Source organism: Spermophilus citellus, assembly GCF_964194105.1.
Source record: "Spermophilus citellus genome assembly, chromosome: 9".
NCBI classification, from domain to species: Eukaryota; Metazoa; Chordata; class Mammalia; order Rodentia; family Sciuridae; genus Spermophilus; species Spermophilus citellus.
Window position 1 is genome coordinate 100,532,538 of NC_138191.1, and position 18,605 is coordinate 100,551,142.

Below are 18,605 nucleotides of genomic sequence, written 5' to 3' on the forward strand. Positions count from 1 at the left end.
CAACACAAAATGGATTAACACAGCAGGTAAAATAAAAATACAATTGTTATCAGTTAACCATTACTGCTGAACAACCACTGTAAAACATAGAGGCTTAAATAACAACCATTAATCTTTTCTACAGTAAGTCCACAAGTTGGCTGTGTGATAATGCTTCTATAGGCTGTTGTTGACCAATGTTGCCTTTACCCATTTATGTGTCTGGGATAGTTTGGCTCTGTTTCATGTAGTTTCTTATTTTCCAGTATGCAGCTGAAACTTGTTCTTATGATAAATTCAGAGGAGCAATAGAAGTAAGAGAAATACAGAAGTGCTTTTTTAAGCCCAGGTCACATCTAGTCCCATTGATAAAAACAATTTACATGGCTAAGTATCTGAGTGCATGGCAAAAGGCATGGCACAGGGAAACCATTAATAGAGACTAATAATGCAATCAATCTACTACAATGTAAATTCAAGGAGAGAAGTGCTATGCATGTGCTTTACTATAGAAAGAGTGGTCAGGTAAGGCTTGTCTGAGGAAATAATGCATGAACACTACAACAGAATTTACAGTTTAAATTAAATTTACAGTTTAAATTAAAAAGAATAAAATAATAAGCAGTTATGCTTGTTAGTTGGCTTCATTTAGGGAAGCCTCTCCAGAGTGAAGCCTGTCTATTCTAATGTGTAAGATAGGTGGAGCAGGTGAGATAAACAGAGAACTAAGATGAGCCCCAGCAGTTCAACTTTACAGGCAAATAACTGGCACCCTTAGCTCTATTTTTCAATGAACCCATATGGAAGACTGCATAGACATGCCAAGAAAAGGAGCAAAAGTCAATAATATCATGTTTTTGCTTTCTGTCATGGTACTTCTCATAGTGGTAACAATAATGGTTTTAGTAATAAGAGTAGCAATAAAAGGAGATATTAGGCACTAAGAACCAAATATGGGCAGAAACCATATATAGGCATTGCACAAAAACACTGTTAATCCTTGCATTGATCCTGTAAGGCAGGTAGTATTTTTGCTTCACAGGTTTAGAGAGGTTAAGTATATTGCTTAAAATATCATAGTAAATTTAGAGCTAGGATTTGAAACTTGGTCTGTTTGACTATAAAGTCTGTGATATTTTCAAAATGGCAAATATTAGGAGAACATGCAACCCTCAGGAGTCTGGACCTTAGTTCTGCAGGCTAAGAGAAAGCAGTAGATAGGTAGAACCTTTCTTGCCCATTAGGTCAAGTCACTTGCTGTAAGTTTCATAGGTTACTTGATGGTAATTTTCTGAATATTGATCTCATGTAGACAAGCCTTTGGGGAATACTTTATACTTGCCCTGAATTTATACCATTTGCCCAAACAGGGAAATTCTCAGAAATGTTTTCACTGCATGCAAATGAGTGCTTTTCCATGTAGCAGTAGAATGGTACAGAGTTGTGTAAGTTTTTATTATCAGACAGAATTTCATTATACCCAACTATATTGTATTTAAGCAAAGAGTTGCAATTAGGTTTGTAACTGCCACTGGTTTTACACATGAAAAGGTATTCTTAATATTTTGTCTTATTTTTTGTAACAATTATAAAATCAAATACATAAATATGCTTTAGAATAGTAATTGCATTTCAAATTTGAATTTATTTTATGCAGTTATTTAATCTGAGTTTCATTAAAACAGAATAGTTTTTATAGCAACTGTAACATCATTTGATATCTTTGGAATCTCTGAAATATGGAATATTTTTATTACAATGTGCACACTATATTATGAAGACTTCTATATAGGTTTAAACATTTACAAAGCTATTTCTCATATGTTTGTTTTTTCCAGTTTTTGTGACATTTATTCTTTTTTTCAATTCCAGTATTTTTTCCATTTAAAAAATTCAAGCATATGTATTTAAAAATAAAATGTCAAAAGAATTCAATGAGGAGGTGGATATTGGAGAGGAAAGTAGGAGTAAGTGTGAACTTCTTTCTGAATGAACTCCATCAGCACACATGTTACTTCCTTCTAGGAGGAAACCTTTTAGTATATCTCTGGAGATATCCTATTAGGGTCATGAAAATCATTTCCAGAAAAAGATGATGACATGGCATCATGAAAACCAAAGTCAAAAGAAAATAGAATGCTAGATTGGTGCCAGATTTCTGTTCTGTTCCAAGGGTAGTTTATTCTCTCTCTCTCTCTCTCTCTCTCTCTCTCTCTCTCTCTCACACACACACACACACACACACACTTTTTTTATTTTTTTGGTGGTGATGGTATTGGGAATTAGACCCAAGACCTTATTCATGCTAGCAAGTTCTGTACCACTGAGCTACATCCCAGCCCTTTTCATTTTAGTTGAGACAGTCTTGGCAAGTTGTTCAGGCTGGCTTTGAACTTGAAACCCTGCCTCACCTCTCCAAGTAGCTGGGGTTACAGCTGTGTGCCACCATACCTGCTTTTTATTATTATTTTGATTTTGAAAAATGCAATGCTAAATAATGTGTACTGCCCATGCCACTTACCAGCTGAAGAAAGTGTTTCCACACCTGGAAATAAATATTGCTTTTTGAAATCTATTCTGTGAAGTTCTTTTAAATTTGGCCTCATTTATATCATTGCAGTTGTCTAAACATCATCTCACATCAGTGTTAAAATTCTCTTAAAATTTCTGTCACTTTTGTATAGTTATTATTACCTTTTACAAATCACCTGGTATCACTGGACATATTTTTATATATTAATATTTTCTCATCACTCTTTTTTTTCCCTCACAATTTGATTTCTCCTCATTGAGCTTCTTCTCATTTTACATGTTTTTTTTTTGCTACTGTGGAACTAAAGTGAAAGTAATGAAATTTTTTATGTATCTTCTCCTAATATTTTTTTCTTTTCTTTTTTTAATTGATTTTTTAAAAAAATAAATGACAGCAGAATACATTACAATTCTTTTTTTGCATTACAATTCTTAATACACATATATACCACAATTTTTCATATCTCTGTTTGTATATAGAGTATGTTGACACCCAATTCAAGTCTTCATACATGTACTTTGTATAACGATGTCCATCACATTCTACCATCCTTGCTAATCCCTGCCCCCTCCCTTTTCCTCCCAACCCTCTTACCTATCTAGAATTCATCTAATTCCCCCATGCTCTCCTTCCCTACCCCACTAAGAGTCAATCTCTTTATATCAGAGTAAACAGTCAGCATTTATTTTTTGGGGGGATTGCCTAACTTCACCTTGCATTATCTTCTGCAATGCCATTCATTTACTTGCAAATGCCATGATTTTGTTCTTTTTTAATGCTGAGTAAAATTCGATTGTGTATATATGCCACATTTTTTATCCATTCATCCACTGAAGGGCATCTAGGTTGGACTCCACAATTTAGCTATTGTGAATTGTGCTGCTGTAAACATTGATGTGGCTGTGTCCCTGTAGTATGCTGTTTTTAAGTTCTTTGGGTATAGTCTGAGGAGAGGGATAGGGATAGTTGGGTCAAATGGTGGTTCCATTCCCAGATTTCCAAGGAATCTCCATACTGCTTTCCATATTGCCTGTACCAATTTGCAGTTCCATCAGCAATGTATGGGTGTACCTTTTTCCCCACATCTTCTTCAACATTTATTTTTGTTTGTCTTCATAATAGCTGCCATTCTGACTGGAGTGAGATGATAAATCTTAGAGTAGTTTTGATTTGAATTTCTCTGATTGCTAGAGTTGATGAGCATTTTTTATATATTTGTTGATTGATTGTATATCATATTCTGAGAAGTGTGTTCAGGTCCTTGACCAATTTGTTGATTGGGTTATTTGTTTTTTCAGTGTTTAGCTTTTTGAGTTCTTTATGTACCCCAGAGGTTAGTGCTCTATCTGATGTGTGAGGAGTAAAGATTTGTTCTCGGGATGTAGGCTCTCTGTTCACCTCACAGATTGTTTCTTTTGCTGAGAAAAACTTTTTAGTTTAATTCCATCCTAGTTATTGATTCTTGGTTTTAATTTTTGTGCTATAGGAGTCTTATTAAGGAAGTAGGGGCCTAATCCCACATGATGAAGATTAGGTCCTATTTTTTTTTCTATTATATGCAAAGTCTCTGGTTTACTTCCTAAGTCCTTGGTCCATTTTGAGTTGAGTTTTGTGCATGGTGAGAGATAGGTGTTTAATTTCATTTTGTTGCATATAGATTTCCAGTTTTCCCGGCACCATTTGTTGAAGATGGTATGTTTTCTCCAGTGCATGTTTTTGGCACCTTTGTCTACTATAAAATAATTGTAATTTTGTGAGTTAGTATCTGTGTCCTCTATTTTGTACCTTTGGTCTACTGGACTGTTTTGGTGTCAGTGCCATGCTGTTTTTGTTACTATTACTCTGTAGTATAGTTTAAGGTCTGGTATAGCGATACCACCTGCTTTACTCTTCCTGCTTAGGATGGCTTTAGCTATACTGGGTCTCTTATTTTTCCAGATGAATTTCATGATTGCTTTTTCTATTTCTATGAGGAATCCATTGGTATTTTGATCAGAATTACATTAAATCTGTATAGTTATTTTGCTAGTATTGTCATTTTGATAATATTAATTCTGCCTATCCATGAGCAAGGAAGATCTTTCTATCTTACCAGGTCTTCTTTGATTTCTCTCTTTAGGGTTCTGTCATTTTTATTGAATATATCTTTCACCTCTTTTGTTAAGTTGATTCCCAAGTGTCTTTTTTTTGAGGATCTTGTGAATGTGGTAGTTTTCCTCATTTCCTTCTCAGAGGATTTGTCACTGATATACAGAAATGCCTTTGATTTATGTGTATTGGTTTTATATCCTGCTATGTTGCTGAATTCATTTACTAGTTCTAGAAGTTTTCTGGTAGAGTTTTTTGGGTCTTCTAGGTATAGAATCATATCATCAGCAAATAGTGTTAATTTAAGTTCTTCTTTTCCTATACATATCCCTTTGATTTCTTTTGTCTAATTGCTTTGACCAGTGTTTTAAGAATTATGTTGAATAGAAGTGGTGAAAGAGGGCATCCCTGTCTTGTTCCAGTTTTTAGAGGGAATGCCTTCAATTTTTCTCCATTTTAGAATGATGTTGGCCTGAGGCTTAGCATAGATAGCCTTTACAATATTGAGATATGTTTCTGTTATCCCTAGTTTTTCTAGTGTTTTGAACATAAAGCGGTGCTGTATTTTGTCAAGTGCTGTTTCTGTGTCTATAGAGATGATCATAAGATTCTTATATTTAAGTATATTGATGTGATGAATTACATTTATTGATTTCCATATGTTGAACCAACCTTGCATCCCAGGGATGAATCCCACTTAATCATGGTGCACAATCTTTTTGATATGTTTTTGTATTCGATTTGCCAGAATTTTATTGAGAATTTTTGCATCTATGTTCATTAGAGATATTGGTCTGAATTTTTCTTTCTTTTAAGTATCTTTGGTTTTGGAATAAGGGTGATATTGGCCTCATAGAATGAGTTTGGAAATGCTGCCTCTTTTTCTATTTCCTGAAATAAATTAAAGAGTATTGGTATTAGTTATTTTTTAAAGGTTTGGAAGAATTTGGTTGTGTATCCGTCTGGTCTTGGGCTTTTCTTGGTTGGAAATTTTTTCATGGTTTCTTCTATTTCCTTTCTTGATTTTTGTCTGTTTATCTTGTGTATATCTTCCTGACTCAACCTGGGAAGATCATATGACTTAAGAAATTTATTGATGCCTTCAAGGTCTTCTATCTTATTTATTTTTTGAAAGAACCCACTTTAATTTTGTCAATTATTTAAAAATTTTTTTTGTTTCAATTTGATTGATTTCTGCTCTAATTTTAAATATTTCTTGCCTTCTACTACTTTTGCTGCTGATTTGTTCTTCTTTCTCTAGGGCTTTGAGATGTAGTGTGAGGTCATTTATTTGTTGAGTTTTCTTCTTTTAAGGAATGAACTCCGTGTAATGAATTTTCCTCTTAGTACTGGTTTCATTATGTCCCAGAGATTTCGATATGTTCTGTGTTCTCATTTACCTCTAAGAATTTTTTAATCTCCTTCTTGATGTCTTCTGTAATCCATTGTTCACTCAGTAGCATATTGTTCAGTCTCCATGTGATACAGAAATTTTTATTTTTTATTTTGTCATTAATTTCCAATTTTATTCCATTATGATCTGATAAAATACATGGTCATATATCTACTTTTTTGTATTTGCAAAGAGTTCCTTTGTGGCATAGTATATGGTCTATATTAGAGAAGGATCCAGGTGCTGCTGAGATGAAAGTGTGTCTGCTTGATGCCAGTTGAAATATTCTATATATTTCAGTTAAGTCTATGTTATTAATTGTGTTATTGAGTTTTGTAGTTTCTTTATTCAACTTTTGTTTGGAAGATCTATCCAGTGGTGAAAGAGGTGTGTTAAAGTCATCTATGTTTATTGTTTTGTGGTCATTTTGACTCTTGAACTTGAGAAGAGTTTGCTTGATGAAAATAGATGCATCATTGTTTAGGGCATACATATTTATGATTGTTATGTCTTGTTTGTGCATGTTCCCCTTGAGCAGGATGTAATGTTCATCTTTATCCCTTTTGATTAACTTTATCTTGAAATCTACTTTATTTGATATGAGTATGGATACCCTGCTTGCTTCCGTAGTCCATTTGAGTGGTATGATTTTTCCCAACCTTTCACCTTCAGTCTGTGTATGTCTTTTCCTAACAGATGAGTCTCCTGTAGGCAACATATTGTTGGTCTTTTTTTAAAATCCAATCTGCTAGCCTATGTCTTTTGATTGGTGAGTTTAAGCCATTAACATTTAGTGTTACTATTGAGACATGGTTTGTATTTCCAGTCATATTTGTTTATTTTTGTTATTTAACTCGACTTGGTTTTCCTCTTTGATTAGTTTTTCCTTTAGTGTACTACCTCCCTATGCTTGTTTTTATTGTTGTTTTTCATTTCCTCTTCCTGAAATATTTTGCCAACAATGTTTTTTTTTTTTTTTTTTGGTGCTGGTTTTCTAGCTATAAATTCTTTTCACTTTTTTTTTTGTGGAAGGTTTTTATTTCATCTTCAAATCTGAAGCTTAATTTTGCTGGATACAAGATTCTTGGTTGGCAATCATTATCTTTCAGAGTTTGAAATATGTTGTTCCAGGATTTTCTAGCTTTCAGGGTCTGTGTTGAAAAGCTAACGTTATTCTAATTGGTTTACCCTGATTTCTTTCTATTGTGGCTTTTAAAATTATCTTCTTATTCTGTATGTTGGGCATTTTCATTATAATATGTCTTGGTGTGGATCTGTTGTGATTTTGCACATTCAGCATCCTGTAGGTTTCTTGGATTTGGATTTCCATTTCATTCTTCATGTCTGAAAGTGTTCTGATATTATTTCATTCAGTAAATTGCTCATTCCTTTGGTTTAGTCCTCTATGCCTTCCTCTATTCCAATAACTCTTAAATTTGGTCTTTTTATGCTATATCTCCATATTGTTATCTCCATATTGTTTTTTCCATATTGGTTGTACCAATTTGCAGTCTCACTAGCAATGTTTGCATGTGTGTTTTCCCCCACATCTTTGCCAACACTTATTCTTGTTTGTATTCTTGATAACTGCCATTCTGACTGGTGTGAGTTGAAATCTTAGAGTAGTTTTGATTTGCATTTCTCTAATTACTAGGGATGTTGAACTTTATTTCATACATTTGTTGATTGAATGTATAACTTCTTCAAAGAACTATTCATTCAGATTCCTAGCCCATTAATTGATTGGGTGATTTATTTTTTTTTGCATTAATTTTTTTTTGAGTTCTTTCAATATCCTGGAGATTAGTGCTTCATCTGACATGCATGTGGCAAAAATTTGCTCCCCAAATGTAGGTCTCTCTTCACCTCCTTGATTGTTTCTTTTGCTGAGAAGAAGCTTTTTAGTTTGAGTATAACCTATTTATTAATTCTTGACTTTATTTCTTGTGCTTTAGAAGTGGAGGCCTTATCTGATGTAATGAAGATATGGGCCTACTTTTTTCTCTATTAGGTGCAGAGTCTCTGGTATAATTCTTAGGTTCTTGATCCATTTTGATTTGAGTTTTGTGCATGGTGAGAGATAGAGGTTTATTTTCATTTTGCTGCATGTAGATTTCCAGTTTTCCCAGCACCATTTGTGGAAGAGGCTATATTTTCTCCAATGTATGTTTTTGGTGACTTTGTCTAGTATGAGATAACTATATTTATGTGGGGTTGTCTCTTGTGTCTTCTATTCTTTCCCATTGGTCTACATGTCTATTTTGGTGCCAGTACCATGTCATTTTTGTTACTGTAGCTTTGTAGTATAGTTTAAGGTCTGGTATTGTGGTGCTTCCTACTTCACTGTTCTTGTTAAGGATTGCTTTGGCTATTCTGTGTCTCTTAATTTTCCAGATGAATTTCATGATTGCTTTTTCTATTTATATAAGTAATGACATTGGGATATAAGTAATTAATTAGTATCACATTGAATCTATATTGTGCTTTGGGTAGTATGGCCATTGAGACAATATTAATTTTGCCTGTCCAAGAACAAGAGAAATCTTTCTATTTTCTAAGGTCTTCTTCAATTTCTTTCTTTAGTGTTATGTAGTTTTAATTGTAGAGGTCTTTTACCTCTTTCGTTAAGTTGATTCCCAAGTATTTTATTGACTATTCTTCTAGTTTAGTTCCTATCTTTAGTGACTTTTAGTTTTATTTTTAAAATTCTTTTTCATGAAATATTTTGCTGAGAATGTTCTATAGTGCAGGCTTTCTTGTGCATTTTTAAACTTTTGTTTATTGGAAGGTTTTTATTTCATCATCAATTCTGACACTTAATTTTGCTAGGTATAGTATTCTTGGCTGGCATTAATTTTCTTTCATAGCTTGGTATGTATATATATTCATATTCTAAAACCTCCTCCTTTGAGTGTCTTGGTTGAGAAATCTACTGAGATCCATATTGGTTTCACTCTAAATGTGAACTGTCATTTTTCTCTGGCAGTGTTTAAAAGTCTATCCTTATTCTGTGTTTTAGGTATTTTCATAATAGTGGCCTTGGTATGGGTATGTATAGTATGGTATGGGTCTGTTCTAATTTTGTGCCCTTGGCATTCTGTAAGCTTTCTGTATTTGATTTTCCATTTCATTCATAAAGTCTGAGAAATTTTCTGATATTGTTTCTTTGAAAATATTGTGCATTGCTTTGGTTTGTGTATCTGAGCCTTCATGTATCTGATAAATATTAAATTTGGTCTTCACATTATCCCAGAGTTCTCAAAAGTGCTGTTCATGGTCTCTTAACATCCTTTTTCCATGGTCAGGTTTATTTTCAAGATTAGGTTTTTTTTTTTTTTTTTTTTTTTTTTTTTTTTTTTTTTTTTTTTTTTTGTCTTCATTGACTGAAACTCTGTCTTCCAAATGGTCTAGTGTGCTGGAGATGCTTTTCATTGAAGTTTGAGTTTGTTTTATTCCTTTGTTTGAAGGAATTTCACTTAATTTGTTTTCATAATCTATTCTTTTTTGAAGTGGTTTTTCACTTCTTGTACTTTCTCTCTGATTTCATTCCTTACATCATCCTTTACCTCATAGATTAGTTTAATGTCCACTGTGGTATCCATGGATTGTGTTGTTGAAATATCTTGGTTTCTTTTGTGTGATTTGTTCCCTTGCTTTTTTATGTTGTTTGTGTGCCTACCCATCTAACAGAATGGATCTTAGGCAGAAGAGTTTCTACCTTGTGGATGTATAGCATTCCCAAAGTTTTCCAGACCTCATTATTTAAGAGGAGACAAATACAAACAACAACCAATGCAAACAGTATACAGCATTAAGTCAAATAGTTATTTCTCTGACATCTATAATGTTAATTGCCACAATAAGCAAATGATATGATTACTTATACCATAACATTAAAAACAGGATTTATACTTTTGAATGTTGGACAGGAGAGAACTGAAGTGATGTAGGATGTGATGATTATATGGGAGGAGGAGAGAAGATAGAACTAAAAATTTAAAGGAAGAATGAAAGAGAAAATAATAGAGATTGACTGTTAGTAGAAGAAAAGCAAGAAGGAGAATCAAGGGAAACAGATAAATTATATATATCTGTTTATATTATATATATAATATATTTATATATAATATAATTATATTATACTTTATATGCATATATAAAATATGCACACACACAAATATATATATATATATATTTACATATATATTTTTACATATACATATGTATGTATATATACATATATATATATATATATATATATATATATATATATATATATAAAAACTTTAAAAATGAAAAAATACAAAGCCAAACTGGAGTATACTAACCAAATATCCTAGTCCTCAAAAATACTGATTCATGAAAAATAACTGGCTTCAAAAATTCTAGAAATGAGAAAAAATCCAAATATGGACATATATAAATATCCATGAACTGGGCTGGGGATGTGGCTCAAGCGGTAGCGTGCTTGCCTGGCATGTGTGGGGCGCTGGGTTTGATCCTCAGCACCACATAAAAATAAAAATAAAATAAAGATGTTGTGTCCACCAAAAACTAAAAAATAAATATTAAAAAATTCTCTCTCTCTCTTAAAAAAATGTCCATGAACTATTAATGTCACAATTAAACAGAAAAGAAAAATAACAAAACATATCTTGATGAAAAATTGAAAATTATTTCCATTGGACTTCAAAAGATGCTCAGCAATGTTAGGTGAGGTTGTGTGTAGTGTTAGGGTTGGGTTGTGGAGTGAAAAAGTAATCCTGTCGGTGGAATTCCTGGAGGTGGGGTTTACTCTGAGTTAGGCTCTATGTTCTTCACTGAATGCCAGTTGGTCTGGAGATTTTAAATTAGTGCATTGTGTTTCCTAGTCTTGGGTTCAGCCTCCAAATTCTATCTGTCCCACTGCAGCCCCTTTGAATTCCTGGCCAGGCATATGTCTCCCAGCAGGTCCTGCAAGCAGCTGGATTGGAAGGGGTGGGGGAGAGCTGGGTGGGTTTTCATGACCAGTATTCCCCTGTGTAAAACCCTCTCCATGTTTGATTTTCTTCTTGCCACTTAGGCACATTCTATGTCTTGCAGTGTAGGTTTGCCAGCTCTGTATTTATGGCCAAACTGGTGTTTGCCTGAAATTGGTTCCCTCAGCTACTGGCCCCCATGCTGTGGCTACAAAATGTTTCCTTTCTCTATCCCCCTATTGTGATTGGGAAAGATGTGACTTCTTTCCCGCATAAGGTTATTGTGCAGCATGCCTTTCTGTTTAGTGGGGCAGTGTCTTTGATATCTCTCCATACCCAGACATGCCTCAGGCCTCCTAAAAATGCTGGTTTCTTTATTTCCCTTATCCCTCCACTTTGCTTGCAGTGGAACCACCCTCTTGGTGCCTCAAGCTGTGGCAGCAGTGGTGGCCCTGGAATTTTCTTCCTTATTATATCCAATCTCTGAGTCCCTGATCTGCATTGATTGTGCAGTATTAAGTTCCTGTAAATCCACTTCACCCACTTTGCTGAGAACCTGCCTATCTGCTTTCTTGGTGTCCTACCATGGAACAGCCAGGAAATTGACCTCCTCTATTCCACCATCTTGAAAACAACAAGAACAATATTAGAGAAGGAGGAAAGATTACTTGGTGCTTATGGTTTCACAGCTTTTCCTTTTGTATTTCTCAGTGTTGTTGACTTATAGTTTTATTTTTTTGTTGGGTCTTTGGTTTTGCATAAGGATAATACTGATATTATAAATAAGTTTACAAGAATTTATTCCTCCCCACTTTTTTGGAAAAATTTCAGAAAAATTAGTGTTAGTTTTTTTTAAGTGTTTGGTAGATATGAGCAGTTAATGTATAAGATTCTGGACTTTATTTGATAAGAATTCTTTTTTATCATTGCTTTAATTTCTTCAGGTATTATTGGTCTGTTCAGGTTTTCTATCTCTTCATGATTTAATAGGTTAGATATGTCAAGGAGTTTATCCATTTCTTTTAATTTGTTGGCATGTAATTATTTATAATTATATCTTATTATCCTTTATATATATTTTTTAAATTTCTTTTTAGTTTTTGGTGGACACAACATTTTATTTTATTTTTATGTGGTGCTGAGGATCGAACCCAGCGCCCCGTGCATGCCAGGCGAGCGAGCTACCGCTTGAGCCACATCCCCAGCCCTGATCCTTTATATTTTTGTGGTATCATTTATAATGTCTCATTTTCATTTCAGTTCTTATCTTTTTAGTCTTCTTTCTTTTTTCTCTAAATCTGGTAAGAGTTTGTTGATCTTGTTTACTGCTTCAAAAACCATCTTTTTGTTTCATTGATCCTTTTTTTTGTTCTTATTTATTTCTGCTCTCATCTTTTTTATTTTTTGGTGGTGGTGGGGTTACCAGGGATTGAATTCTGGGCCACTGGGCCACTGAGCCATATCCCAATTCCTGTTTTGTATTTTATTTAGAGACAGGGTTTCACTGAGTTGTTTAGTGCTTTGTTTTTGCTGAGGCTGGCCTTGAACTCATGATCCTCCCACCTCAGTCTCCCAAGCCACTGGATTAGGTGTGTGCCACCATGCCCAGCTCAACTTTTTTTTTTCCTATTAATTTTTGTTTCAGTGTGTTCCCACCTTTCTAATTTTGCAGTATCTAATCTGAATTTTATTTTATCCAATATAATTTTATCTCATTAATTGATATTTTGTCTCAGAAGTACAGCTTTAAATTTTGTACATGTTCCATGTGTCTACTTAGCAAGTACAATATTTTCTATATTTATTTGAACATATGGAGTATGGCTCAAATTTAACCATTTTAATGTCTATGTCTTCTGTTTTAATTTGGGGTCATCTTTTTTTATTGTTGGTCGTTCAAAACATTACATAGTTCTTAATATATCATATTTCACAGTTTGATTCAAGTGGGTTATGAACTCCCATTTTTACCCCGTATACAGATTGCTCTATCACATCAGTTACACTTCCATTGATTTACATATTGCCATTCTAGTGTCTGATGTACTCTGCTGTCTATCCTATTCTCTATTATCCCCCTTCCCCTCCCCTCCCCTCCCCTCCCCTTTTCTCTCTCTACCCCCTCTACTGTAAATCATTTCTTCCACTTGTATTATTCTTCTCTTACCCCTCCTTTCCTCTTGTATGTAATTTTGTATAACCCTGAGGATCACCTTCCATTTCCATGCGATTTCCCTTCTCACTCCCTTTCCCTCCCACCTCTCATCCCTGTTTAATGTTGATCTTCTTCTCAAGCTCTTCGTCCCTACCCTGTCCTTGGTTACTCCCCTTATATCAAAGAAGTCATTTGGCATTTGTTTTTTAAGGATTGGCTAGCTTCACTTAGCATAATCTGCTCTAATGCCATCCATTTCCTTCCAAATTCTATGATTTTGTCATTTTTTAATGCAGAGTAATACTCCATTGTGTATAAATGCCACATTTTTTTTTATCCATTCATCTATTGAAGGACATCTAGGTTGGTTCCACAATCTTGCTATCGTGAATTGTGCTGCTATGAACATCGATGTAGCAGTGTCCCTGTAGCATGCTCTTATTAGGTCTTTAGGGAATAGACCGAGAAGGGGAATAGCTGGGTCAAATGGTGGTTCCATTCCCAGCTTTCCAAGAAATCTCCATACTGCTTTCCAAATTGGCTGCACCAATTTGCAGTCCCACCAAGAATGAACAAGTGTACCCATTTCCCCGCATCCTCGCCAGCACTTGTTGTTGTTGGACTTCATAATGGCTGCCAATCTTACTGGAGTGAGGTGGTATCTTAGGGTGGTTTTGATTTGCATTTCTCTGACTGCTAGCGATGTTGAGCATTTTTTCATGTACTTGTTAATTGATTGTATGTCCTCCTCTGAGAAGTGTCTGTTCAGATCCTTGGCCCATTTGTAGATTGGGTTATTTGTTATCTTATTATCTAATTTTTTGAGTTCTTTGTATACTCTGGATATTAGGGCTCTATCTGAAGTGTGTGGAGTAAAGATTTGTTCCCAGGATGTAGGCTCCCTGTTTATCTCTCTTATTGTTTCTTTTGTTGAGAGAAAACTTTTTAGTTTGAGTAAGTCCCATTTTTTAATTCTAGATATTAATTCTTGTGCTATGGGTGTCCTATTGAGGAATTTGGAGCCTGACCCCACAGTATGTAGATCATAGCCGACTTTTTCTTCTATCAGACGCCGTGTCTCTGGTTTAATATCGAGCTCCTTGATCCATTTTGAGTTAACTTTTGTGCATGGTGAGAGAAAGGGATTCAGTTTCATTTTGATGCAAATGGATTTCCAGTTTTCCCAGCACCATTTGTTGAAGATGCTATCCTTCCTCCATTGCATGCTTTTAGCCCCTTTATCAAATATAAGATAGTTGTAGTTTTGTGGATTGGTTACTGTGTCTTCTATTCTGTACCATTGGTCCACCCACCTGTTTTGGTACCAGTACCATGCTGTTTTTGTTACTATTGCTCTGTAGTATAGTTTGAAGTCTGGTATCGCTATACCGCCTGATTCACACTTCCTGCTTAGCATCGTTTTTGCTATTCTGGGTCTTTTATTATTCCATATGAATTTCCTGATTGTTTTATCTATTTATACAAGAAATGCTGTTGGGATTTTGATTGGCATTGCATTGAACTTATAGAGAACTTTTGGTAATATCGCCATTTTGATGATGTTAGTTCTGCCTATCCATGAACAGGGTATATTTTTCCATCTTCTGAGGTCTTCTTCTATATCTCTCTTTAGGGTTCTGTAGTTTTCATTGTATAAGTCTTTCACCTCTTTTGTTAGGTTGATTCCCAAGTATTTTATTTTTTGGGGGGATATTGTGAATGGAGTAGTTGTCCTCATTTCCGTTTCAGAGGCTTTGTCGCTGATATACAGGAATGCATTTGATTTATGCGTGTTGATTTTATATCCTGCCACTTTGCTGAATTCATTTATTAACTCTAATAGTTTCTTTGTAGACCCTTTTGGGTCTGCTAGGTATAGAATCATTTTATCTGCAAATAGTGATAATTTAAGTTCTTCTTTTCCTATTTTTATGCCTTTAATTTCTTTCATCTGTCTAATTGCTCTGGCCAGTGTTTCGAGGACTATGTTGAACAGAAGTGGTGAGAGAGGGCATCTCTGACTTGTACAAGATCTTAGAGGGAATGCCTTCAATTTTTCTCCATTCAGAATGATGCTGGCCTGTGGCTTATCATAGATTACTTTTACAATGTTGAGGTATGATCCTGTTATCCCTAATTTTTCTAGAGTTTTGAACATAAAGGGATGCTGTACTTTGTCGAATGCTTTTTCTGCATCTATCGAGATGATCATATGGTTCTTATTTTTAAGTCTATTGATGTGGTGAATAACATTTATTGATTTCTGTATATTGAACCAGCCTTGCATCCTAGGGATGTATCCTACTTGATCATGGTGTATAATATTTTTGATATGTTTTTGAATCCGATTCACCAGAATTTTATTGAGGATTTTTGCATCTAGGTTCATTAGAGATATTGGTCTGTAGTTTTCTTTCTTTGAAGTGTCTCTGTCTGGTTTAGGCATCAGGGTGATGTTGGCCTCATAGAATGTCTTTGGAAGTTCTCCCTCTTTTTCTATTTCCTGGAATAGCTTGAAAAGTATTGGTGTTAGTTCCTCTTTAAAGGTTTTGTAAAACTCTGCTGTATACCCGTCCGGTCCTGGGCTTTTCTTAGTTGGTAGTCTTTTGATGGTTTCTTCTATTTCCTCTATTGTTATTGGTCTGTTTAGGTTGTCTATATCCTCCTGACTCAATCTGGGTAGATCATATGACTTAAGAAATTTATCTATGCCTTCACTATCTTCTATTTTATTGGAGTATAAGGATTCAAAATAATTTCTGATTATCTTCTGTATTTCTGAAGTGTCTGTTGTGATATTGCCTTTTTCATCCCGTATGCTAGTAATTTGGGTTCTCTCTCTTCTTCTCTTTGTTAGCATGGCTAAGGGTCTGTCGATGTTATTTATTTTTTCAAAGAACCAACTTTTAGTTTTGTCAATTTTTCAATTGTTTCTTTTGTTTCGATTTCATTGATTTCAGCTCTGATTTTAATTATTTCTTGCCTTCTACTTCTTTTGCTGTTATTTTGCTCTTCTTTTTCTAGGATTTTGAGATGAAGTATGAGATCATTTATTTGTTGGTTTTTTCTTTTTTTAAGGAATGAACTCCAAGCAATGAATTTTCCTCTTAGAACTGCTTTCAATGTGTCCCATAGATTCCGATATGTTGTGTCTGTGTTTTCATTTAACTCTAAGAAGTTTTTAATTTCCTCCTTGATGTCTTCTAAAACCCATTGATCATTCAGTAACCTATTATTCATTCTCCAAGTGATTCATGATTTATCCTTCCTTCTTTTATCGTTGATTTTCAGTTTCATTCCATTATGATCAGATAAGATGCATGGTATTATCTCTACTCCTTTATATTGTCTAAGAGTTGCCCTGTGACATAACATATGATCTATTTTTGAGAAAGACCCATGTGCTGCTGAGAAAAAAGTGTAACTACTTGATGTTGGGTGGTATATTCTATATATGTCAATTAAGTCTAGGTTGTTAATTGTGTTATTGAGTTCTATAGTTTCCTTATTTAACTTTTGTTTGGAAGATCTCTCCAGTGGTGAGAGAGGTGTGTTGAAGTCTCCCATGATTATTGTATGGTGGTCTATTAGACTCTTGAACTTGAGAAGAGTTTGCTTGATGAACATAGCTGCACCATTGTTTGGGGCATATATATTTATGATTGTTATGTCTTGTTGGTGTATGGTTCCCTTGAGCAGTATGTAGTGTCCCTCTTTATCCCTTTTGATTAACTTTGGCTTGAAATCTATTTTATTAGATATGAGTATGGACACTCCTGCTTGTTTCCGCAGTCAATATGAGTGGTATGATTTTCCCCAACCTTTCACCTTCAGTCTATGTATGTCTTTTCCTATCAAATGCGTCCCCTGTAGGCAGCATATTGTTGGGTCTTGTTTTGTGATCCATTCAACTAGCCTTTGTCTCTTAATTGGTGAGTTTAAGCCATTAACATTTAGGGTTATTATTGAGATATGGTTTGTTCTTCCAGCTAAATTTGTTTATTAATGTTACTAAACCTGATTTGTTTTTCTCTTTGATTACTTCCCCCCTTTACTGTCCTACCTCCCACTGTTGGTTTTCAATCTTATTTTCCATTTCCTCTTCCTGTAATGTTTTGCCAAGGATTTTTTGTAGTGATGGTTTTCTAGCTGCGAATTCTTTTAACTTTTGTTTTTCGTGGAAGTTTTTAATTTCATCTTCCATCCTGAAGCTTAATTTCGCCGGAAACACGATTCTTGGTTGGAACCCATTTTCTTTCAGTGTTTGAAATATGTTATTCCAGGATCTTCTAGCTTTCAGAGTCTGTGTTGAGAGATCAGCTGTTATCCTGATTGGTTTACCCCTAAATGTAATCTGCTTCCTTTCTCTTGTAGTTTTTAAAATTCTCTCCTTATTCTGTATGTTGGACATCTTCATTATAATGTGTCTAGGTGTGGATCTCTTATGATTTTGCACATTTGGCGTCCTGTAGGCTTCTAGGATTTGGGATTCTGTTTCATTCTTCAAGTCTGGGAAGTTTTCTCGTATTATTTCATTGAATAGATTGTTTATTCCTTTGGTTTGGAGCTCTGTGCCTTCCTGTATCCCAGTGACTCTTAAGTTTGGTCTTTTAATGTTATGCCATATTTCTTGGATGTTCTGCTCATGGTTCCTTAGCAGTCTTGCTGAGCTGTCTATGTTCTTTTCAAGTTGAAACACTTTGTCTTCATTGTCTGATGTTGTATCTTCTAAGTGATCTACTCTGCTGGTAGTATTCTCAATTGAGTTTTTAAGTTGGTTTATTGCTTCCTGCATTTCTAGGATTTCTATTTGTTTGTTTTTTATTACCTCTATCTCCCTGTGAAATTGATCTTTTACTTCCTGGATTTGTTTATGTAGTTCCTTGTCAAAGTGATCTTTCATTGTCTGATTTTGCTGTCTCTTGTCTTCCTTGAGACTCCAGATCATCCGAAGCATGTATATCCTGAACTCTTTATCTGACATTCCATCTGTTGCAGCTATTACCTCTTCTAAAGTTGAGTTGACCTTCATTGCTTGTGGTCCTTTCTTTCCTTGTCTTTTCATACTGCTTGCGTTTCTTTCTGCTTGGTGAAACTGTTGTGTTTTTGAAAATTTCCCCCTATTTATTTATATTGCTCTTGTATAGTTGGGAAATCTCCCTTGCAGGGCGGGTAGTGGCTGTGCTCCTCCTCTAATTAGGGTGATTTGTCTATCACTCTCGTCGGTGGCAGGTCTGCCCACCCTGTGGGTGCGGGTGGCGGCTCTGCTCTGCCCCCACTCCAATTGTGGTGACGTAACTACCACGCCCTCGGGTCGTTGGTCGTGATCCGGATGTGGGCGGCGGCTCTGCTTGGCCCCTACTCCAATTGGTGTGACGTGTCTACCACGCTGGCAGGCCTCTAGGCCTGTTCTGCCGGTGGGTCCCAGGTCTGCCTACCTTGCGGGCTTGGGCAGCAGTTCTGCTCAGCCCCCACTCCCAGTGGGGGTACCTGACTGCC

At 35.1% G+C, this 18,605-nt stretch overlaps 1 protein-coding gene across 2 annotated transcripts in view; it reads left to right on the forward strand.

The window, feature by feature from the left end:
* AGBL4 (AGBL carboxypeptidase 4) overlaps positions 1-18,605 on the forward strand; it is a gene marked incomplete at both ends in the record, with an annotated part of 1,419,693 nt that overhangs the window by 68,171 nt on the left and 1,332,917 nt on the right. The window lies entirely within an intron of this gene.